This window comes from Magnolia sinica, chromosome 18 (assembly GCF_029962835.1).
Source record: "Magnolia sinica isolate HGM2019 chromosome 18, MsV1, whole genome shotgun sequence".
In the NCBI taxonomy this organism is placed as follows: domain Eukaryota; kingdom Viridiplantae; phylum Streptophyta; class Magnoliopsida; order Magnoliales; family Magnoliaceae; genus Magnolia; species Magnolia sinica.
Genome location: NC_080590.1, coordinates 69,183,207 through 69,208,200, shown reverse-complemented (window position 1 = coordinate 69,208,200; position 24,994 = coordinate 69,183,207).

Genomic DNA, 24,994 nt, shown 5'->3' with positions numbered 1-24,994 from the left:
CGACTGGTCGAACAGATTCCTGGACTAGTCGAAGGCTAACAGATTTTATCCGGAATATGTAACAAACTTACGACTGGTCGAGGATTTTCTTAGACTGGTCGAAGCAAGTCTAGGACTAGTCGAAGAAGCCCTAGGACTAGTCGAAGAACAGACCAATCACATGTAAAATAACATTCGACTTATGTATCCGAAATGACCTACTTCTAAGGTCATCCTATGGTCAAACAAACCTCAATCATGAAGTATGGACATTGAAACAAGAGACCATGAAGAATGAGCCTTGAAGTCTTGATGTAGACTAAACCTTGAAGTAGCTCAATCATGAAAGTGGCTTGAGTTTCAGCTTGAGTCTTGAGTTCAGCTTGAGTCTTGCCTTGTACTTTCTTTTTCTTTTCAGCTTGAGTCTTGTGAGCAGTTCTTGCATTCAAGAGTCTTGTCTTGTGATCAGTTCTTTCATTCAAGATCTTGAGTCTTGTACTTGAGAGCTTTGCTTGATGTGAGCTTAGCTTGTTCATGTATGTTGATCCTTGAGAGAGCTTCACTTATGCAAGTTATATATAACAGAGTATAATAGTGATTTTGGCACTACAAATTTGACAACACATAGGGATAGAAACTATAGCACTTACACTCCTTAGCCTTGTTTCAGCAAGTCTTCATTGAGCGAGAAGTGGGAGGAGTGTCTTCTCGAAGAGGGGGTCTTTGACTATCTATGCAGATATGAGCGGTTGTTTTCAACCACTCATCCTAGTCACACTCTCTACCGTGCTTTGGAGGACATTTTAGGTCCCCCAGTGCAATTGCTCGATGAATGGGAGATGACAGTGATTCAATGTGGTCGGTGAAGTCAAAAGTTGGAAGTACAGGTTCTTTGAAATATACAGGGTTGCAGGTAGTGGTTTTGGTTCGTTTAGTTAGCGGTTGATCAGAAGAAAGGGAAGGGCGGTAAGAAGATGGTTCAGGCAAATCAGGATGAGAAGGTTGGTCAGTAGGAGGGTCTACAGGATGATAGGTTTGCTTAATAAGAGCCATGATGGATAGGGAGTTAAGGTCTTGAAGGTAATTGAAGAAAAGGTTCAAAGAAAAGTTGAGAAATTGGCTAAGTTTTGGAAAAAGGACGAAGTGCAGGAGAAATCGGCTAAGTCCTGGTTGCGCGGGACCCCGCAAGCGAAGTCTGTTGCATGGAACAGCGCAACTCCTAGAAACTTTGTGCGAACAACAAAGTTGTTGCGCGGGACCGCGCAATCGATATTGGTTGCGCGGGGAAAAATCGCAAGAGAGCAAAGGGTTTACTACAGGCTGAAAAGAAGTGTAGAGTAAGGGAAGGTTGGAGTATTTATAGGACTTTCGGTCGAGTGCGGTACATGGGTTTACGTTGCGCAGGTCCGCGCAAACCCTGTCAGGGTGATTATTTTTTATCCTTTTCTTTGATTTTGGGGAAACAAAGAAAGGATCAAGGGGGCATCTGTTGAGGCATAAAAAATAATGAAGGAAGGATTGAAGTAAAAGGAGATTGAGAGATAGAAAGAAAATTGGAAGAGAAGGAGAATGAAATAGTTTAAGGGTGGTTTGCGCGGGTCTGCGCAACCGACCACGCAACCGATGTCCATTGCGCGAGACCGCACAACTGAAATAATAGTTACGCGAGTTCGCACAAGGAAATACAGAAGTGGTTCTTTGAAAAAAAAGATCTAAAGCATCAAAAGGTGGGTCCCATGGCACTAAAATTGAGGTTCCACACGTGCAAGGGCCTATAAATACCCCTTCCTCTCCTTTATTTGGACGGATTAAAGATTTTGGAGAGGGTGCAGAGCGAGGAGGAACACTGATGGTAGGAGAGGAAGTTCTGGTGGTTTGCACAGGTCCACGCAACCGATATCCGTTGCGCGGGTCTGCGCAACCAGACTGCCCTACAGTCTGTGAAGCCAAAGAGCCGATATGCTGCTGAAATGGATAAATCTCTAGATTTCTTCTGTCCGGAAGCTTTGAGAGCAAGAAACCAGTAGAAAAGATATTTGAGTCATATTCCTCTTAAAGAGATTATCAAATCAAGAGTTGAAATGCTGTCGGATTGCATATTCTGACTTGAATATTTGAACTTTGACAATTTGTACATTCTAAATGATCTATCTTAGAATCAAGGGATGTTTGAGGATGCAAATGAACTCAGTATTAATAAAATATGATGATTGTCTTTCATACTCTCTCTCTGTTATGTTTAGATAAGATAATATCCCAAATCAAATGCATTTGTTTCTTGTTCGAAACAAATAATAATATAAAAAATATATGAATGCTGGCCAATTTTGGGTCTCATAAGTGGGACCCTATTTTGATGTTTATATTGAATCCACACCATCCACTGACTTCTCAAGATCATTTTAGGCCATGGGCCGAAAGATGAGACAGATTCGGGTCTCATGTGGGTTGTAATGAGGGAAACGAACCATTGTTGTTGAAATATTCCAAGGCCCATTGTGGAGTCCCTGTTCGTCCAAATCAACCCAAATTAGAGCCCATTAGACCCGCTCGAGATGGACTACACGGTGAATGAAGTAGAAGATCCACGTGGGGCCCACACTGATATTGTATAAAAAAAAGAGAAACAAAGAAAAAGAAAGGTGTTACTAGGCGGTTTTGCCCAGTAACGTGAGGGAGGAAGTCTCCTTGGGCTACCCCCACACATAGGACCCTACATGATGTATGTATCATATCCACTCCATTCATCCATCTTGTTAGATCATGTTAGGCCATGGGCCCAAAACTCAGGTTGATCCAGATCCCAAGCGAGCCATACCATAGGGAAACGTGGGGTAAAAATCTCTTGGACTTAAGATTTCTTGATTTTGGGATCCCTTAGACTTGGGAATCCCTGGAATCGAGATCCCTTAGGTCTTTCCTTATGTTTGGCATCTTGATTCGAGTCTTAAAATTAGTTGGTGTGTGAATGTTGAAACTATGGTTTTATTAAATTCATTTAAGCATATACTTTGCCTGAACTGATGAAATCCCAAGACTCGGATGGGCTATGAGCATAGGATCACATCCTAATGACTAACTAATGATTTGTAACTGTCGATTTACGTTAGTAATGATCAGATGGTGCAGATCATTCTACTAAAGTAATTATAGTGATATCATCGATAATCTGATTATTTCGGGACATCATTAGTGGGCCATGTGCTCAACTGGATTGGTATCCTAGTGACACACGTGTTGTACATGTGGGTGTCCATCTAGGTCACTCCTAGTGGACCTCGCCTTGTTATATATATTTTATTCATACCCTGCAGGTTACATGAGGAGCTGATGTTAGTCTAACGTGGGCCACACCACATAGACTTCTATATTTCTAGTGGGGTATGTCATTCAGTTCCCACTCTCTATATATGATGTGCCGATTAAGGCTGATTATTGCCTGATATGTTTAATAACGTGTTAGTGTACCTGGCCTGATAGGACACTAAGAACGTGCTTAGTATAATGACATCATGCCCAGACATATGCCCATACGCATCATTTGTATGCATGTTGTGGGGTGATGATTGATCATAACATATGCCCTTAGGTTGAGATACTTAGGGGGTCCACCATGATTGTCAGTGAATCCCACATGTTGTGTCTTTCTAGGCTGTTATGAGCATGTTTGAGTTGTAATTAGAGGCTACGATTGGCACCCATCTTGGACTCTTTATGTGCCCACATAACTCGCTATGAGGGGGCCTTTCGACTATAGGCCCACCTATGTAGGAGCATGCGGGGCCTATTAGGGGTAGATTTGAGTGGATCCCACCTAGTCATATCCATGTTAGATTTGTAGAGCCCATAGTGACTTTATTTGCAATCCAACTTAATTGTGGATCATCTTTAGTGAATAAATGATGCCCACACCATGGGTTATCTTGTTGTTCATGTTGTGGTTGCCCATTAGGCTTGCCTGTATTTATATGTAATGGTCGTACCATGGGCTAACCCTGTGGTTTGTGTCGTGTTTCCACCATTGAACTACCGTTTAGGTTCCACACATTGCATGTATTGATCCCATCGTAGGCCTATGTTTGGTTGGTTGCGAGTTGCCCTCTTAGGCTTTGCTTAGGGATAGTTGTAGGGCCCACTTTGATGACCAGTTTAGGCCCACTATGATTATTTGTGGATCCTACAATTTATTACCTCATTTGGATGCCGATAGTTGTAGGTTTGGCCGCTTAGGTGAGAGCTTGCTTAGTGGACCCATTAGCTTGAAAGACCACTTAAGTATAGCCCTATGGACCTCGATAAACTTGGTTTCCAAGTAGGTTCCACCCGTTATGAATGATGAATTTCCATGTGGTGCATGTTTTACATGTGTGTTGGTATAATACTTCCTTGATAATTTATGTAGTATTACCTTAGTGATTTATGCGATGTTTACACTCGTGATTATTATAACACTTTCTTTATGTTGACATGGTGCTTTCTTTATATTGATGTGGCACTATTTTCTGTTAGATGTAGCATTGCTTTTACATTCGAGTTAACATTGCTTTATATTGATTTAGCATTGTTTTATGCTTAATATGGTAGTACACACCTCATGCATAGTGGTTGTAAGTACTATATTATATAAAGCACACCTTTGTTTGTCAAATTTCGTTTAGACATAGCAACTTAAGAAGTGGTCCGCCTAATGTGGATCAAGATGGAAAGTTCAAGTCGTTACTTTAACACATGATAGTTCAAAATCTATTAAGTTCAAGACTTTACTAAAGTTCAAGTCAATAAGTAGATCAAGATAAAAAGTTCAGAATCTACTGAAGTTCAAGCTGACTGAGTTCAAGTTCTACTACACATTTAATAGAAGATCAAGCTCTATTAAAGATTCATGTAGAGAACAAGTTCCGAGAAGTTCAAGCTATTTCAATGTTCAGTCTTTTCAAGTATAATAGACCTTAGAAAGACCTTAGGCTTAGGTCCTTTCAAAACATAATCATATATGGGTTTTATACTTTATATAGGCTTAACTTCAACTAGTCTAAGCTTCGATTCGACTAGTCTAAGTGGTGGCTCGACTAGTCTAAGAAAATCTTTAACCAGTCTAAGTTAAAATTTTAAAAATGGATTTTTATTGTTGTGTCCTCGACCAGTCGAAGAGGGACCTTCGACTAGTCGAGGGTTGCTTGACTCGAAGTTCAACAACTAAATTTTGGCACCCTCAACTAGTTGAAGCCCATGCTCGACTAGTCGAACAGGTCCCTCGACCAGTCGAGCAGGGCCTTCGACTAGTCAAAGAACCGTTTTATCTGATTGCACCCAAAATTTAAAAATTTGTTAAACCTTAAAAGAGTCGAAGAAAACCTTAGACGAGTAGAAGCAACAACCTTTCAACCTATAAATAGAGGTCTTCTCTCAATCTAAAATTAACAATTCAAGCTGAGAAAAGCCTTCATCAAGAGAGAGAGAAGTCCCCACTATTGTCAAGCTATTGCATGGTATTTTTATTTCTTTAATAGCTTTTGTTTTAATTCCTTGATCTCCTTTTTATGAATCTCATTTTATAAAGAGAGTAGATACTCTTCTTTGAGATCCTGAGGAATTCAAAAAAGTAACCTTTGGTTTGAATCGATTTAAAATCTATTTAGAACCTAGAACCATATGAACCTCTTTCATATGATTGGACATTAAACATTCTACTACAAGAGAAGCAGTTCTACAGGCTACATCTAGAGATACGTCTTCAAGGTGAAGATAAGTACATCCCTATCTTTTGTATTTTGGTTTCTTTGAGATAGCCAGAAAATCTTATTTATTGGTTTGTCTGGGATAGCTAGAAAATCTCAGCGAGGGATTTTTATTTGTGATAGCCCTTTAAAATCACAACTGTATCAGGTTTTAAGGTGACCCTGTGAGAACCTTGTTTATAGTGAAAGCCAATATCATGTGGGTTGTGATTATTGGGAGTGGAGTAGGTGTGGCTGTTTGAGAACAGTTGGTGTACACACCGAACCACTATAATTCATGGTGTTGTGGTGAATGTTTACTTTTTTGCATTTGTGGTGAATGATTGTAATTTTATTTATGCAAAAGTGGTGAATGTTTGTAATAGATAACTTTATTATCTCTTGCTTGGTTTGAGATCTTGATCCTTACAAACGTTCGTGAAATAAGGTTGTCCTACCTAAAACTTTATTTTTGGTGAAAGATTGTTATACGAACTAAGTTTGAATCAATTTTTCAATACTATTGCTATTGAGATTTCTGATTTATTTATTTTTTCAGTAAGTTAATTTTTATTTGGCATAGTCTTATTCACCGCCCCTTCAGGACTGTTAAGCTTGCCTTTTTCAAGTGGTATCAACGCTAAGTCGCTCATTTTTTTTATTAATTTCCTTGAGTAAAAAGATCTAGAGCTTTTATGATGTCAAATTTCGATAGCTTCTCTATTACTAAGCCACCACCTTTTGATGGCTCTAACTATGCATACTGGAAAGCCAGAATGAGGATTTTTCTAAAATCCTTAGATGAAAGCATGTGGCAAGCCACTGTAACCAAATGGAAACCTCATATGTCTGAAGTTCTAGGCAGTGATGGAGCTAAATCTATGAAAGAAACTGTATTCTATTATGGACCACAACTTAGAAAAGTGAAAGCAGTGCAAATGCTAAGGCCTTAAATGTCATAACTTGTGCTCTATCACATGATGAATTCAAGAGAATTATTTCATGTGATACAGTCAAACAAGCCTGGGATATTCTTGAAATGACACATGAAGGAACTTCTATAGTCAAGAAATCAAAAGTTCAAATCCTCACTACAAAATTTAAGGAAATTTGTATGAAAGAAAATGAAACTTTCATGCACTTCTATACAAAACTAAATGATATAGTAAATTCCATGTGGGGTCTAGGAGATGGAATCCTAAAAAGCAAGGTCTGTACTAAAATACTGCAATCTCTTCCCGAGAGATTCAATTCCAAAGTAACTGCAATTCAGGAATTAAGAGACACTGATCAAATGAAGGTTGAGGAGTTAGTTGGCTCTCTCCAAACGTATGAGTTATATTTTAAAGCTCTTAAAGGTAAATTCATTGCTCTTAAATTGTCTAAATCTGTTTCAAAAGATAACTATGTTAATTCTGATGTTGAAGATACAGAAGATGATATGACTTTACTTGCTAAGAAATTTTACAGAATTTTCAAAAACAAGAAAAGATCAAATTTTCAAGAACCATCTGACAAAAGAAAAGGAAAATCTAAATATTGGAAATCTATACAGGACAGTCAATGTTTCAACTGCCATGAATACAAGCACTTGGCGAATAAATGTCCAAAAAGGGATAAATAAAAAAGAAAGGGCATGATAGCTACTTGGGATGAATCATCCGACTTTAAAAGTTCTTCTGAGCCTGATGAATCAGAATAAGAAAATACAAATGATGTAAAAGCCCTGATGACTATAGCCGGAGTCACCTCCTCAGATAGCTGTAACATATCTGATTATGAAAATCTCAAGAGTGACCCTAAAAATGAGAATGAAGATGATATTCAAGACGCTTATAATGCCCTATACAAGGAAAGTTGCAAAATTGCTGTCAAATTAAAAATTCAAAAAGAAAAATATCTTAAGTTAAAATAAGAACTTGAAAATAATATTTTTTTAAAAAATCTCATCTTTCATATTGTTTTGAAAAAACAAAACTAGACTTAAATTTCAAAACCTCAGAATTAGAAAAACTCAAAATTGAAAATGGGAATCTAAAACTTGAAGTTTCTTCCCTTTTGAGTTCTAAGGATACTTGGAGATGTACCCATAGAGACCCAAAACTAGAAAAATTATTATCATCATGTAGAAAATGTGGTGACAAATTAGGTCTGAGTTATATCAAAGATAGTTCTCAGAAAAAGAAGAATTCATCTCCTATATTTATAAAAGGAGAATCCTCAAACTTTAAAGGTAAGAAATTGAGAAATTATGGTTGAAATGATTTTCAAAATCCAAAATATTTTCAAGTTTCTAATATTAATTCTAATATCATCAGCTATAGAAATCAAATATGTAATAAACCTCCTTTAGCTGAAAAAATAATGGACTTACTCAAAGAGCTTCTAAAATCTAACTCAAATGAAATCGGAGTTAATAGACAGTAGAGAAATTTCAATTCTCAAAAATAGAGAAAATCCAATGGAACTCCTAAACCCAGAACCATAATGAAATGAGTTCCAAAAGTTACATGTCTTATTGCCTACACGGCCTTCAAAGCCACTAGCCATTCAAAATGGTACCTGTATAGTAGATGTTCAAGACATATGACAAGTGATAAAGCGATATTCACCAACTTTAAAGAAGCGAATGATAGCTTAGTTATTTTTGGTGATGGAAGCAACTGCAGAATCATAGGCCAAGGTACTATTCAACTCTCTAATCTTCCTCCCTTTAAGAATGTACTGTATGTTGAAGGTCTAAAACATAACCTCCTAAGTATATCTCAAATCTGAGATAACAAATATAGCATGAAATTTACAAATCACGGATGTGAGATATCAAATGAGAAGGGAAGTATGATATTAAATGGTCACAGGACTTCTGAGAATTTCTACATTATTAATGACTCATGCTCTTTTAACTTTTCATGTTATATGGTCCAAACAAACAAAATAAAACTATGGCATAAACATTTTGGACATGTCAATTTTAGAGATCTTTATAGATTGAGCAAGAGAGATCATATTCATGACTTACCCAAATTAAAAAAGGTAGAAAAGATTTATGGCGCATGTTAGATTGGCAAGCAAATAGGAGTAGTCACAAGAAAGTGAATTCCTTAGCCACATCCAAACCTCTTGAACTACTCCATATGGATTTGGTTAGACCAATGAGAACGGAGAGCAGAGGTGGAAAGTACTTTCTGGTTTTTGTTGATGATTTTACCAAATATACTTGGGTAGCTTTCTTAAGAGAGAAATCTGAGACACTCGATGAAGTTAAAAAAATTCTAAAATGAATTCAGACTGAAGAAGAAGTACATGTGATTAAGATCAGAAGTGATCATGGTACTGAGTTTGAAAATAGCAGTTTTGAGAAATATTGTATAGACCATGGTATATCACATGTGTTCTCTGCTCCTAAAACACCTCAACAAAATGGGATTGTTGAAAGAAAGAATAGAGTATTACAGGAAATGGCCAATGTAATGTTAAATAGCATGAACTTACCAAAAAACTTATGGGTTGAAGCTGTTAATACTGCTTGTTAAATTATAAATCATGTGTATGTTAGAAAAGCAAAAGATAAAATAGCATATGAGCTGTGGTTTAATAAGAAGCCAATTGTTAAATACTTTCAAACTTTTGGAAGTAAATGTTACATTTTACGTGATCGAGAAATTTTGGAAAAGTTTGAAGCAAAGAGTGATAAGGGAATATTCTTGGGTTATGTTCTAACAGTCGAGCATATCGTGTTCTTAATAAAAGAACAGGAGTGATTCAGGAATCGATTAACGTTGTAATTGATGATCACCTGATCACACCTACACCAAGTCAAGATGATGATGAAGTCAAAATTATTAACAAACTCGACTCTTCATCTAAATCAGATAATTCTGAATTAAGATCAGTCAAAGACTATCCGTCTAATCCGATATTAGGTAACCCTCGTACTGGTGTTCAGACAAGAAAATAATTAGAAAACACCTGTAATTATGTCTGCTTCACTTCCCAAATTAAACCGACAAATGTAAATGAAGCAGTTGCCAATGAAAGCTGGATATTGACTATGCAAGAAGAGTTAAATCAATTCGTTAGAAATAATGTTTGGTATTTGGTTCCCAGACCTTCTGATAAACATATAATTGGAACCAAATGAATTTTTAAGAATAAATCTAATGAAATGGGAAATATAATTAGAAACAAAGCACGACTGGTTGTACGAGGCTACACTCAGATAGAAGGAATTGACTATGATGAAACCTTCAGACTAGTTGCGCGCCTTTAATCCATTAGACTATTCATTTCAATTGCTTGTTATAAGAAATTCAAGATATATCAAATGGATGTTAAAAGTGAGTTTCTAAACGGTAATTTACATGAAGAAGTGTATGTTGAACAACCTAAGGGTTTTGAGGACCCTAAACTCTCAGATCATGTATATCATCTTTAAAAATGTACTTTATGGATTAAAACAAGCTCCTGGGGCATGGTACGAAAAAGTTGACTAAATTTTTATTTAGTCATAACTTTATCATGGGAAGGATTGATAAAACATTATTTGTCAAAAGATATAAGGAACATATATTGATTGTACAGATCTACGTTGATGATATTATTTACGGATCTACATGCACTAACTTGTCCATTGAGTTTGCAGATCTGATGAAATCTAAGTTTGAAATGAGTATGGTTGGAGAACTTAATTACTTTCTTATATTACAAGTAAAACAACAAGAAGATGGTATTTTCATCTCTCAAACCAAATATGCTTTAAATCTGGTAAAGAAGTTTGGGTTTGAGAATGAGAAAAAGTTTAATACTCCTATGAGTGCATCTCTCAAACTTTCTAAGGATGAAACAGGTAAAAGTATAGACTCTCATTTATATCGAAGTATGATTAGTGGTCTTCTATACTTAAGTGCTAGTAGACCTGATATTACTTTTAGCGTTGGAATATGTGCTAGATATCAGCTGATCCTAAGGAATCTCATTTACTTGCTGTTAAACGAATAATTCGATATGTCGCAAGTACAGTTAATTTTGGTTTATGGAATCCGTATGATACAAATGTACAACTTGCTGGATATACCGATGCAGACTGGGCAGGAAACATCAATGATAGAAAATCTACCAGTGGTGGATGTTTCTACGTTGGGAATTGTTTGGTTTCCTAGCTTAACAAGAAACAAAATTCTGTATCACTCTCAACTATTGAAGCTAAATATATTACAGCTAGCAATGCTAGCACCCAGTTGATATAGATGAAAAGGATGTTAACTGATTATGGGATTGTGTAAAATACAATGATACTATATTGTGATAACTCAAGCACTAAAAATATTTCAAAAAATCCCATTCAACATTCTCATATAAAACATATCAATGTTCGATATCATTACATTCGAGAATTAGTTGAGGACAAGAGCATTTCATTAGAATATATTCAGACTGAAAAGCAGCTTGCAGACATTATGACCAAACCGCTTAACAGGAATAGATATTTTAAATTAAAACATGATATTGGTTTATGTACTTTTAATTAATTAAATCTATTATTTATACATTTTTTTATTTTTATAATTTTTTTTTTAAAATGTAAAACATATTTCAAAATTTAAAAAATTATGAAATTTCTTAGCTGCATGACGGGTCGAGCACGTCCTCGACCAGTCGACCTTCGACGAGTCGAGGACCATACTCGACTGGTCGAAGCACGCGGGTTTGCTTCTTAAAGGAGGGAAAATCATTTTTTTCTTCTTCATTTTGCCCTTCTTCCTTGACTAGCTATGGCTCTACTCGTCGAACCCATCTCCATTTTGTCATTGTAAGTGGTTTATTTCACATTTCCTTCTAGATTTGGGTTCCTCCATACTAGTTAATCTTTATTTTCTGGTTGATTTGAGATTTACATCCTTTTTATAGAGGGTTTTTTTGTAAAGCTATGATTTAAGCCAAACCCATCTACATTCTTTAATATTCTCTTTTGCAAACTCTACATGGAGCATCGGTCTAAGGGGAAGGCTACATGTAAGGGCCTCAGCAGCTCCTCCTCCAGGATGATTCCAATTAGGGTGAGAACCCTAAAATCTCCTGAAGAAGATTCAGAGTATGTTAGTGATCTCTGCTCTAGAGATATTATTATCGAAAGGACCGTGAATGCCAATCACATTGCTCCATTCAAACTCTTGCCTATCCTCAATGTCGTTGGTTGGGAAAACATTCTTGGTTAAGGCGGAACGGCATACTGCTCCATAGCACAAGCGATGTATGCTTCAATAGGAGAATTATCCCTTGATAATCTGACATTCTCTATTAATTTTAAAGAAGGGATAGTTCCAGTTGATAGGCACTTGATATCATGATTTCTTGATGTGAATTTCAATGATGAAGGGATTCCCATTACCACCCTTACTAATAGAATGAATGAATCTGAGTGAAGGGAAATTACTTATAAGTTATGTAGATTTAATGCTAATTGGAGTTCTAGTAATGCCCTCCATGCCACTCAGATGATTCTAAGATTTAGAGTCCATTGTATTTTCACGTCTAATGTATATCCTTGTTTTGGGAATAAGTCTGAACTTACTCTCTTTATGACTCATGTCCTTCACGTCGTTGCATCTGGCATTCCTATTTGTCTTCCCTCATTGATATGTTACTTGATTATCCAATTTCGTATCCATCTGGGTCATGGGTCAATACCTTTTGCATATCTCATGACAACCCTTGCTATCCATTGTAACGTTGTCATTCCATCGACCGAGGCGCCTGAGTCTGCTCTCCCATTTGATAATACGAATATTAATAAGATGACCCTGACATTCCTTCCCAGCCAGAGAGATGAGGATGAAGCAGAAGAGGAAGACACACCATTACCTGAGGACACATCTATGGATGATATCTCTGCAGAGCTGAAATCGAATGATGAAGCTGATCCTGACTATCAACCATCTCAGGTTAATGATCGGCTCAAGTGTTTAAAAGAGAAGGTTGTTAAGTTGAAGATGTCACAAGATAATCTGGTTGAAAGTCACAAAGCTTCCATGAAATATGTGCAAAAATACTTTCATCGCATTACCTCCTCCATCCTCTTCTAGATCTGATTAGGCTGATTTTCATTTATCTTTGGGCTGTATAACTTTATACTTTGTGTGTGTTGGTTGATAACTTTCTAACACTACTCCCTTACTCCTTGTTGATGACATTTTGATAATTTTTTTGATCATTCTCTATGCATTTTCCTCTTATAGTTCTACTAATTCTACTGTGGTTTATTTATTATAATCACTTGAGTATTCTTCCCTTCATCCTCTTGTGACAAAAAGGGGGAGAGCATTGCTAATTTTATAAGTAGAATGAATGAAATGAAGATGCGCACAGGATATGAATGTTGATTTATGGTTGTTGGAGTTTTGCATTGGAAATGTATATGTATATGTCATAAAATAGGGGAAAAGCTCACATTGAGGGGGAGTAATATTGCACATTCATTAAAGATGCACCTTCTACAACATGGAATTCAAGATATCACTCTACTCGTTGTAATGTTAAGTGTTTTGTCACGAATTTGACAAAGGGGGAAATTGTAAGTGCGATATTGTATAAAGCACACCTTTGTTTGTCAAATTTCTTGTAGACAAAACATCTTAAGAAGTGGTCTGACTAATGTGGATTAAGATGGAAAGTTCAAGTCGTTACTTCAAGACATGATAGCTCAAAATCTATTAAGTTTAAGACTTTACTAAAGTTCAAGTCAAGAAGTAGAACAAGATGGAAAGTTCGGAATCTACTGAAGTTCAAGTTGACTAAGTTCAAGTTTTACTACACATCTAATAGAAGATTAAGCTCCATGTTCAAGTTCTATTAAAGATTCAAATAGAAGAACAAGTTCCGAGAAGTTCAACCTATTTCAATATTCAGTCTTTTCAGGTATAATAGACCCTAGAAAGACATTAAGCTTAGGTTCTTTCAAAACATAATCATATATGGGTTTTTATACTTTATATAGGCTTAACTTCGACTAGTCTCGGCTTCGGTTCAACTAGTCTAGGCTTTGGTTCAACTAGTCTAAGTTGTAGCTCGACTAGTCTAAGAAAATCTTCGACTAGTCTAAGTTTAAATTTTTAAAAATGGAATTTTTTTTTGTTGCGTCCTCGACCAGTCGAGCAGACAGCTCGACCAGTCGAAGAGAGACCTTCGACTAGTCTAAGGTTGCTCGGCTCGAAGTCCAACAACTAAATTTTAGCACCGTCGACCAGTCAAAGCCCATGCTTGACCAGTCGAACAGGGCCCTCGACCAGTCGAGCAGGGCCTTCGACCAGTCGAAGAACCGTTTTATATAATCGTGCTCAAAATTTAAAAATTTGTTGAGCCTTAGACGAGTTGAAGAAAGCCTTAGATGAGTAGAAGCAACAACCTTTCAGCTTATAAATAAGTGTCTTCTCTCAATCCGAAATTAACAATTCAAGCTGAGAAAAGCCTTCATCAAGAGAGAGAGAAGTCCCCACTATTGTCAAGCTATTGCATGGTATTTTTATTTCTTTAATAGCTTTTATTTTAATTTATTGATGTCCTTTTTATGAATCTCATTTTATAAAGAGAGTAGATACTCTTCTTTGAGATCCTGAGGAATTCAAACAAGTAGCCTTTTGTTTGAATCGATTTAAAATCTATTTAGAACCTAGAACCCTCTTTTATATGATTGGACATTAAACATTCTACTATAAGAGAAGTGGTTCTACAGGCTACATCTAAGGATACATCTTCAAGGTGAAGATAAGTATATCCCTATATTTTGTATTTTGGTTTCTTTGAGATAGCCAGAAAATCTCATTTGTTGGTTTGTCTGAGATAGCCAGAAAATCTCAGTGTGGGGTTTTTGTTTGTGATAGCCCTTTAAAATTACAACTGTATCAACTTTTAAGGTGACATTGTGAAAACCTTGTTTATAGTGAAAGTCAATATCACTTGGGTTATGATTATTGGGAGTGGAGTAGGTGTGGCTGTTTGAGAACAATTGATGTACACACTGAACCACTATAATTCTTGGTGTTATGCTGAATGTTTACTTTTTACATTTATGGTGAATGATTGTAATTTTATTTATGCAAAAGTGGTGAATGTTTGTAGTAGACAACTTTATTATCTCTCTTGCTTGGTTTGAGATCTTAATCCCTACAAACGTTCATGAAATAAGGTTGTCCTACCTAAAACTTTAATTTTGGTGAAAGGTTATCCTACGAACTAAGTTTGAATCAATTATTCAATACTAGTGCTATTGAGATTTTTGATTTATTTATTACTTTAGTAAGTTAATTTTTATTTGGCATAGTCCTATTTACCTCTCCTTTAGGACTGTTAAGCTCACCTTTTTCAGTGGTTATGATCGTATGTTATCATATCTCATTCGTATTATGTGTGCATGACTTGGATGATAGCTAATTCATGATTCTTAGCTTGCCTATGCATGGCAAGGCCACATTGATGACTTTACAAGTTTGAGCATTTTTAGGGGACCCATAAGAGATGGGACCGCCTTGCATGTATACACGACTTGCATGACTCGGATGATGGTCTCATGCATTCACGCATTGCATGATGCATTTGCATTCACACCCTAATGACATCAGGGTTGTGGCCACCTCAGGATTATCGTGGTTGGAGCTTGAGTATAGATATCAGAAATCTGGTTATGTTTACAAGGCACATAGGATGTCCCTGGGTGAAAGTCCCTAAATCCTGTGGGCCAACAAGATGCTCCAACGTCGAGATCAAGTGGATAACATGAGCGCCCAAGTGCCAAATACCAGTAGGCCGCGTCTCCCACTATGTCATGGTCGGTTGGAAGCGGGTGTGACCTTACCCGCCCTGGTGAAGGGGGCTATATGCTAGGTCGAGTCTGACTGGCTTGTGAAATGGGTCTGCTATTGGCGAGCCGGGTGGAGATTGACATACCACTGACGAGGTGGATAGTGAGGTCCCTTCCACTCGCTGTGTCATGCGCGGGATGAGGTGGCAGGCCAGTGTTAGAGTGTACTAGACTCTGATGATTCCAATGTTGATAACGTTATTGAAATGTGGACTTACTTAGTAGGAGTTGCATGTTCAACATTTGACTCATTCATTCACTATCCACCCGGGCTGGTAGTGTGCAACTAAATCCTTATGTGCATCTTCGTAATGGCCATGGTTTCGGTTAGGTACGTGACTAACATGAGATCAGGAGTTTACCATATTGAGTCTAGCTATCCAAATCAGGTATATGACTGGTTTGGATAGAAGTCTCTTGTGATGAACCCCACAGCTTGCGATACCACGTACTATCATCACAACTACACACACTGGCTTTGTCATTCCTTTTGTATCACATAGCCTAGATAAAGCTGATGGTATTTATGTACTTGTCAAGATTTGCGTACTACTTGCATCCTTAGCATATGACATTTAGCTCAGTATGTCTTTTGATTCGCATAGCCTGGATAGGGCTGATGACATTTATGGACTTGCCAGTTTAGCCTCCATCTTTCCGCTTACTCTGACATTTGTATGCTTGGCACATGCATTGCGCACACACGCACGCACTCTCTAAGCTTCATAGTAAGCGTATGCACGTTCGTTACGTGCAGGTTATGCTCGATCGCAGCAGCATTGAGGCGGGAGCATGTGCCCGATCTTTTGGAATTTTGTTATATGATGTATCTCCCTTTCAACACTGTACTCAAATATTATATTAGTGGATATGGGGTGATGATGTTTTGGTGACTTGAGTACACTTGAGATTATACTCCTTTACAAAAAAAAAACACCCTGAAAATCCTCCTTATAGGATCCCAGGATTAGAACCTGGCGTATGGGAGCGGGGAGCCGAGAATGGGGTACTACGGAGGTTGTTAGCATCAGATTTAGCGAGTGAAAATTTTATGAGTCTGATTCCCGAGTTTGGGGCGTGACACCGAAGTTGAATCCATAAGGACTAAACTTATATGTATTATGAAAATAACTAGAACTAGAACTAGAAAAAGATTTAAATTGAAATCTGAATAATTGAGAGTAATGGTGAATAATGTTGATTGAAACTATCAATTGAAAGGTGGGAACTAGGGTTCCAAGGATCCACTTATAGTTATCAAGATGCTACCTCGCTTGATTCAAGGAACACAATTGGAATTGGAGTCTTATCCTATCCAATTGGAAGATAAAGTAATTTAAATCAAATTTGAACTTTTCATTGACCTAATTCTCAATGGAGAAGAATTGTGATGATTGGAAGTGATTCCATCACCCTACCATGCCCAAGAGACGATGGTGAATAATAGGATTTACCAATCTCACAACCTCAAAATAGGAAAAGAAGATATCCAAAGCTATCGCAGCATCTATTGTAATTTGAGTCACAATAAATTATAAGAAATTGAAAAGATTCCTTTAATATCAAACTAGAAATCAATGAAGTTCAATATAAATAAGAATTAAAACAAAATAATCATCCAAACACGCTACAAGCTTCACCTCTTAGCCCTAGCTAAGAGCTTAGCTAGTCATAGCTAACTCAAAAACATAAGAAAAATAGAAAAATCTACTAAAACCCATGAAGAAATCGAAGTAGAAGAACATCATTAACGCTCCACCTAGGCCTCTAATCCCTTTTCAAACCCTAGAACATTCTTTGGAGTATCCTAGGAACTCCTATTAATATTTAGGGAACTCCAACTTTCGCACCGAGTTGGAAAAATTTGGAAACCACCTCAAATTTGCATAGTCTGCGTAACCTTCAACTAACTGAGCGTGAACTTGGGCTAGCCGAACTAAAACTTGGGCTAGTCGAATTTCATGCAAATTTAAAAGACAATGTTGTTAGAATTTCACCCAAATTTTCTCAGGCTGGTCAAATTTCAAGCTTGGGCTAGCCGAACCAAATCTTGGGCTAGCTAAATTTCACTAGAATTTTCAGGATTCCTTTTCTTTGCTTTAAATCTTCGATTCTCTTCATTACTCACTTGGTTTCCTTGGATCTTTGGCATGTAAATTCTTTAATTATGGTCTCATAAGATCCATCCCTTACCTTGGTGATTCTTGAGCATCAAATCCATGCTTTTAACTTTTTTTTCAATACTAGCTCTCAGATTCACCTCGCAATGTAGACATGTATAAAATATACCCATTAATAATTATCATGTTCATAAAACCAAGATATAAATAGGGGGAAATATGCGATATTTGACACTAAACACACCTGCCAACCAGCATTTTACTAGTCCTGAGTAAAACATGCATAACATAATTTTCAATTCTCAATGTTCAAAGTTCTTCAAGAAAATAATCTTTTGTGTAAACAAGAATGAATGAGTATAATCCAAAGAAGCGAGAGTGAAAATTTGAAAACCTAGAGTTGAATCAAATGAGCAATCAATCAAATAGGTTCTTCATCAATAAATTAAGAGCATAAGTTCATATATCAAGTTTTCCCAATGTGCTTAGTGAATTTCAACTTACTTTCCATAAAAGTACTATTATTTCATAATGTTAGTCATGCTCATCACATCAGGATTACTTGAATAATCAAGTGTTGATTCTGAACTTATCCTATTTTCCTTCTTTTTTTAGTTTTTGATTTTATATCGACAGTCTTTTTTCATTCATTCTTTTCAAACTTTTCATTCTTTTTCATTCTTTTTCATTCTTTTCCAGTCTTTTTACCATACATGACCTTTTTATTGATCTCACTATTTTTTAACTGGTTCTTTTCATTTTTTAAGGTGGATAAAACCTCCAGACTTAATTCTCAACATCTATTAATGATAGACATGCTAACAATTAGAAATTCTAGCATATTCACAAAAAGCAATTTGAATGTGACTTGTGACTTAGATTAACATGATATTCAAACTTCCTCTTAGTCAATTAGATGAGAGAACTTAAGTGATATGCTACTCAATTGATCAAACTCCAACAATTAAAAGTTCAATCCATATCTTATCATCATACTCAATGCATTCTTAAGAGCACAAACTATCGCTTCCCGAATAGGTTTTTAATTTGAAAATTTTCAATTTTTTTGCTCAAAAACTAAGAAAAAACTGATTAGTTTACCTAATCCACACCCCAACCTAAAATCTACATTGTCCTCAATGTAAAAGATATAAGCATGCAATGCACATGAGACAACGAAAAGAAAGGAGAAGGGATGGAAAGGTAGTACCTGAAGAAGAGGAATTGAAGATTTTCCAATGTTCTTAATGTGAAAATGGGTTAGCATGAAGACTAAACAAATTGAAATCAAACTATCCTAGTCCTAAGTAAGCGGTAACCTAACTATACCTCTATCAGACTAGGAGGTCAATCCTGGTATACAGGATCAATCAGAGGCATGGACATATCTTCTGAATCAAACTTTTCAACAAATGGCTTCAGACGATGTCCATTTACTTTGAAAACATTGCCATTTGTTAGATTCTTTATCTCGACGGCTCCATGAGGATAAACATTAGTAACAGTGAAAGGATCAGTCCAACGGGATCAAAATTTTTTGGAAAAAAGGTGTAACCGAGAATTATATATAAGGACTTTTTGACCAGTTATGAATGATTTCCTAAGGATGTTCTTGTCATGGAACACCTTCATCCTGTCCTTGTAAATTCTAGAGTTCTCATAAGCATCGTTCCGGATTTCTTCAAGTTCATTTAATTGAAGCTTACATAGCGAGCCAGCGTTGTCTAAGTTAAAGTTTAGATTTTTTAATAGCCCAGTAGGCTCTATGTTCCAATTCCATGGACAAGTGGCAAGCTTTCCCATAGATGAGTCTAAAGGGAGACATTCCAATGGGGGTCTTAAAAGTTATATGGTAAGCCCATAAAGCATCGGTCAAGAGGATTGACCAATCCTTATGGTCAGGGTAAACCATGTTTTCTAAAATTTGTTTAATTTCCCTGTTGAAATTCTCAGCTTGCCCACTTGTCTGCGAGTGGTATGAAGTGCTCACTTTATGAGAGATGTCATATTTCTTCATTAAGTTCTCAAATGGCCTATTACAAAAGTGTAACCCTCCATCACTAATGATGGCTCGAGGCGTTCCGAACCAGGAAAGGATGTTTTTTTTAAGAATCTAATGACCGTTCGATGATCAGTGTTCTGGCACGGGATTGCTTCAATCCACTTAGTGACATAGTCCACTGCTAGCAAAATGTAAATATTCCTAAAGGATTGGGGGAATGTTCCTATGAAATTGATGCCCCAGCAATCAAATGCTTCAATGATAAGAATAGGATTCAGAGGCATCATATTTCGACAGGACAACACTCCCAATTTCTGACAACACTCACAAGCTTTGCAAAAATCATGAGTATCTTTGAACATCATGGGCCAATAAAAGCTGCACTGCAGGATTTTGGTCGTCGTCTTTTTAGCATAAAAGTGACCACCACAAGCTTGAGAATGATAAAAGGAGATGATACTTTGATGTTCATTGTCTAACACACATCTTCTTAGAATTTGGTCTGGGTAATATTTGAATAGATAAGGACCATCCCATAAAAATTTACGTACCTTGGTGAAGAATTTTTTCTTATCTGGTGTAGTCTAATATGTCAGCATGAAACCTATAGCAAGATAATTCACAATGTCAACAAACTAAGGTAATTGAGAGAGTCTAAACAATTTTTTATCAGGGAATATATCATTTATCAGAATCAGCTTAAGGGAATCAGGGAGATCAAGCCTACATAGATGGTCAGCCACTACATTCTCTACTCCCTTTTTGTCTCGTATTTCAATGTCGAACTCTTGGAGTAGAAGGATTTATCTTATCAAGCTGGGCTTAGCATCATTCTTAGAGAGAATGTATTTCAACACCGCATGATCAGTGTAAATGATGATCTTGGATCTGATCAAGTAGGACTTAAATTTGTCCAAAGCGAACACTACGACAAGAGCTCCTCCGTAGTAGAGTAGCTCACTTGGGTAAAATTTAGAGTTCTACTCGCATAATGATCACATGGGGCTTCTTCTCTTTTCCCTGGCTTAATACTGTCCCAATAACATAGTCAGACGTGTCACACATAATCTCAAAAGAGATGCTCGAATCGGGTGGCTGCATGATACGTGCGGTCATCAACATGCCCTTTATCTTAGTGAAAGCTTCTTGACATTGTTCACTCCACTCGTACGGTGCATCTTTTTGAAGGAGATTATATAAAGGATAAGAGAGATGACTAAAGTCCTTTATGAATTATCTATAGAATCTGGCATGTCTTAAGAAGGATTGCATGTCATGTATGCTATTGGGAGGTGGTAGGTTAGAGATACGATCGATTTTAGCCTTGTCTACCTCAATTTCCTTGGACATATAATACATGCATCGCTGAAAGGTGGCGGGGACATTGCACCGTTCGAATGGCATCCTTTAGTAAGTAAAGGTGCTAAAGGGACATGTAAATGTTATCTTTTCTTGATTTTCAAGGGCTATCTCTATCTGATTGTAGCCTGAATATTCGTCAAGGAAATAGTAGTAAGAGTGACCAGTTATCCTTTCTGAAATTTGATCAATGAAGGGCAAAGGAAAGTGGTCCTTCCTTGTGACGGTATTCAGCTTTTTGTAGTCAATGCACATTCTCCAACTAGTAGTAATTCTAGTTGGCATGAGTTCATTGTCGGCATTGGCTACGGTGGTGATTCCGGACTTCTTAGGAACTACCTAAGTTGGACTCACCCATTGATTGTCGGATATAGGGTATATGATACCCACATCCAATAACTTAAGTACCTTAGCCTTTACCACTTCCTTCATGTTTGGATTTAATCAATATTGTGGTTGCTTGGAGGTGTTCGTATCATCCTCAAGATGAATGCAGTGAGTACAAATCAAAGAGTCAATTCTCTTGAGGTTTGTAATCGACCATTCCAGTGCTCCTTTATGCTTAATGAGAGTGAAAATAAGCACACTCTCATGTTCTTTCTCAAGGTGGGAAGAAATCACCACCGTGTATGTCTCATCTTGACCTAAGTAGACATATTTAAGATCAACAGGTAAAGGTTTTAGGTAAAGCATTGGTGCTTTGAGGCTAAATGGTAGAGGCACTGCATCAGTTTCGGGTAATTTTTCAAATTGTGGCCTTCACCGATTAACTTCAAGTACCAGCTCAGCATCAAGCATGACATCCATCTCCTTAATCGTGTCATCATCCAAATCAGGGGAGTGGGCCAAGCACTCTCTAAAGTGTCAGAGTATATAGTTAAAAGTGCTCTATCTTCCACGAAAGATTCGATCATGTTAATGTTGTGGGTATCATCAACATCCTTTGACTGTTTGCTCATATTGAAAAAGATATTGAGCTCCGATGTCATATTCCCGAAAGACAAATTCATAACTCCATTCCTACAATTGATGATGGCATTGGATGTAGCAAGGAATGGGCGACCAAGGATGACAAGGATCTGAGTGCTCATGTCTGTAATGGGTTAAGTATCCACGACGATAAAATCTACTGGATAGTAGAATTTGTCAACCTGGACCAACACATCTTCAATCATCCCTCTCGGTACACGGACTGAACGATTAGCAAGTGTAATGTGGTTTGGGTGGGTTTTAATTCACCTAGACCTAATTGTTCATATACCGAGAAAGGAATCAAATTAACGCTCGCTCCCAAGTCAAGAAGTGCATGCTTAATCTGGTGATTCCCAATTATACAGGTGATAGTTGGGCTACTAGGGTCTTTATATTTTTGTCGTACATCTTGGTTGAGGATGCCACTCACCTTTTCTGTCAGAAAATTTTTCTTTTAAACGCTCTATCGTCTCTTGGTTGTACATAAATCTTTCAGAAATTTGGTGTAAGAGGGATTTGTTTTATAGTGTCCAGCAGAGGGATGTTGATTTTCACTTGTTTCAACACTTCTGAAATATCCTGTGAGTTAGCTAGAGGTTTTGGTGCAATCAAACATTAGGGGAATGGTGTAATTGATTTACTTTGAGGTTCCGATTCTAACCCATGTGGAGCAATGCTAGGCCTATCATTCTCATCTTCTTTTGGGTCCTTAGGATTTTCAGCCCTCACCGGAATAGATTTGTCAATTGTCTTTCCGCTCCTAAGAGTGGTGATAGACTTAGCCTGCTCCATCTTATTTGAAGAGCTTGGGTAACTTATTTCATATTACGATTTAGGATTGGGGAGAGGTTGAGCTGGAAGGATCCCTTTCTTCATAATCACAATGCATGAATCTATGTTTTGTATAACTTTTGTAAGTTCTTGTAATGCTTGGAGTGTGCTTTACTAGATGAGCTCTTGAGTTTGTGTGGAATTACAAACCAGTTCCTCTTGAGGTTCCCTTGATTTAAGAATTGGGTAGGGATCCCTTGAGTTTGTCCATTCCTCTAACTGAAGTTTGGATGGTTCTTCCAATTGGAATTATATGTCTTCGAGGTGGATTCGCTGAATTGGTGTTAGTAGTTGTTTACGGCATTTGATAACGCATTCAACAGTCTTTGAAAAGCAGGAATTGTTAGGCAATTTTCAGTTGTATGTATGTTGCAAGCACAAATACCACAAAGAACTTCTACTACCTTAGTAGGTTCTACTTTCTTAAGTTTTATGGCCTCGACTTTCCTTGTGAGATTAGCCACTCTTGCACTTATGTCATCCTCTTCTTTTAGTGAAATAGCGGTGAAGACCACTTTAGTCGAAGTAGGGATATGTCAATATGTCCTAGAGGGGGGTGAATAGGACTTTTTATAGTTTTATGATTTATTTAAAGCCCTATTACACTAATCCTAATAACATACACATATTAGGAATACTCAAAAGTAACTCTACTGGCTTCCAAGCCCGGTAGAGGATCCAATCACAAACTATTTAAGAAGTAAACAATATTCAACTTAGTTTATGATGGATATAACTATGTAAGTGTGTGAGGTGTGATCACAGATATTCAGACATGAAAATATTAACGCAAGTCACACAAACAAAAGAATAGCAATCTCAAACACAATCATTTTTATAGTGGTTCGACTACTTGTCTACTCCACTCTCGGTAACCGCACTCAACCCTTGAGTGTACCGGATTTCACTAAGGAGGTTTCACAGCGGTTCACCTCAAACCTAAGATTTTAAATCAGGTTCACCTTCAACCTTTACAACCTACACTGAGGTCGACTATTTATGCTTTCACAAGCAAGGGTAAACACAACGCACCCACTTTTAGGCACACTGGTCAAGGATCTTCCACAAGACCCTGAGGTTTCACTCGGTTCACCTCTAACCTAAGGTTTTAAATAGGTTAACCTTCAACCAGATGTTTATGCTCTCCACAGAGCAAGGGTCCACACAACGCACCCACTACGTACACTCCCACCGAAGGCCTCCTACGAGGGCATGAAGGGGTGAGAAACACCTAAGACCCAATCCTAAAAAGGAATGATCATAAGTGTCCTCTGGACTCTAATAACTTACAAATAAGTGGATGAGTTCTATTCAGCATGTTGACGAAGATCTCCTCCTTGTTGATGAAGAGTCTTTGACTTCCTTGATCCGCAACCCAGATGATGTACCAATACGAGGCTTCGGGTTGAGTCAAGGTTAGAACAGAATCCTACTCTATAAAATATTTTCCTGTAAGGAAGATAGAGTGGTTCTGATTATGTATTCAATGCATCCCAGCTTAATGATTTGCCATTAAGATAGTTGTTGGAGGATCCTTGAATGCAGAAGTTCATTCCCCAATCCACTTTATTGAATATCAATGATGAGGGTGGATTGGAGGCTGAACTCCCTTCAGAGAAAGAGCTTTAGGTAAATGATCTAAGGCTTGAAACACACAAAAGCACTCTCTTATTTCTCTACCAGCAACAATAGAGAAGCTTTCTTTAAATAGGCAAAAGGTTCCAACGGATATAAAATGGTCACATTTATGACTGAGTTTGATATCATCGAGCGGGTTCAATATCATCGAGCGTATACTCTCGATAGCATCGATGGTCTGCTCGATGACACAAACTCAATGTCATACGCTTTTGAAACCTTTAGCCAACTGGTCGATGGAATAGAAACACTTGTCGATGTCATCGGATTTCGAACTCCGATGTCATCGATGAGAGGTTCGATTCATCGATACTTGAAAGCAAGAGAGACTGGACATGAAATATTTCAGGTTTTCAAGAATGATCGAGGGACCATCGAGATCGTCGGAATTTGAATGTCCATGATATTGATATCAGAGTCGAGGTATCGATAAATCCAGCGGATTTCTCATTAAGCTTGCTGGACAGTTTATGTCTTTGTTCGATGCAATCGACCTGGTACCAATATCATCGATATTTGAATA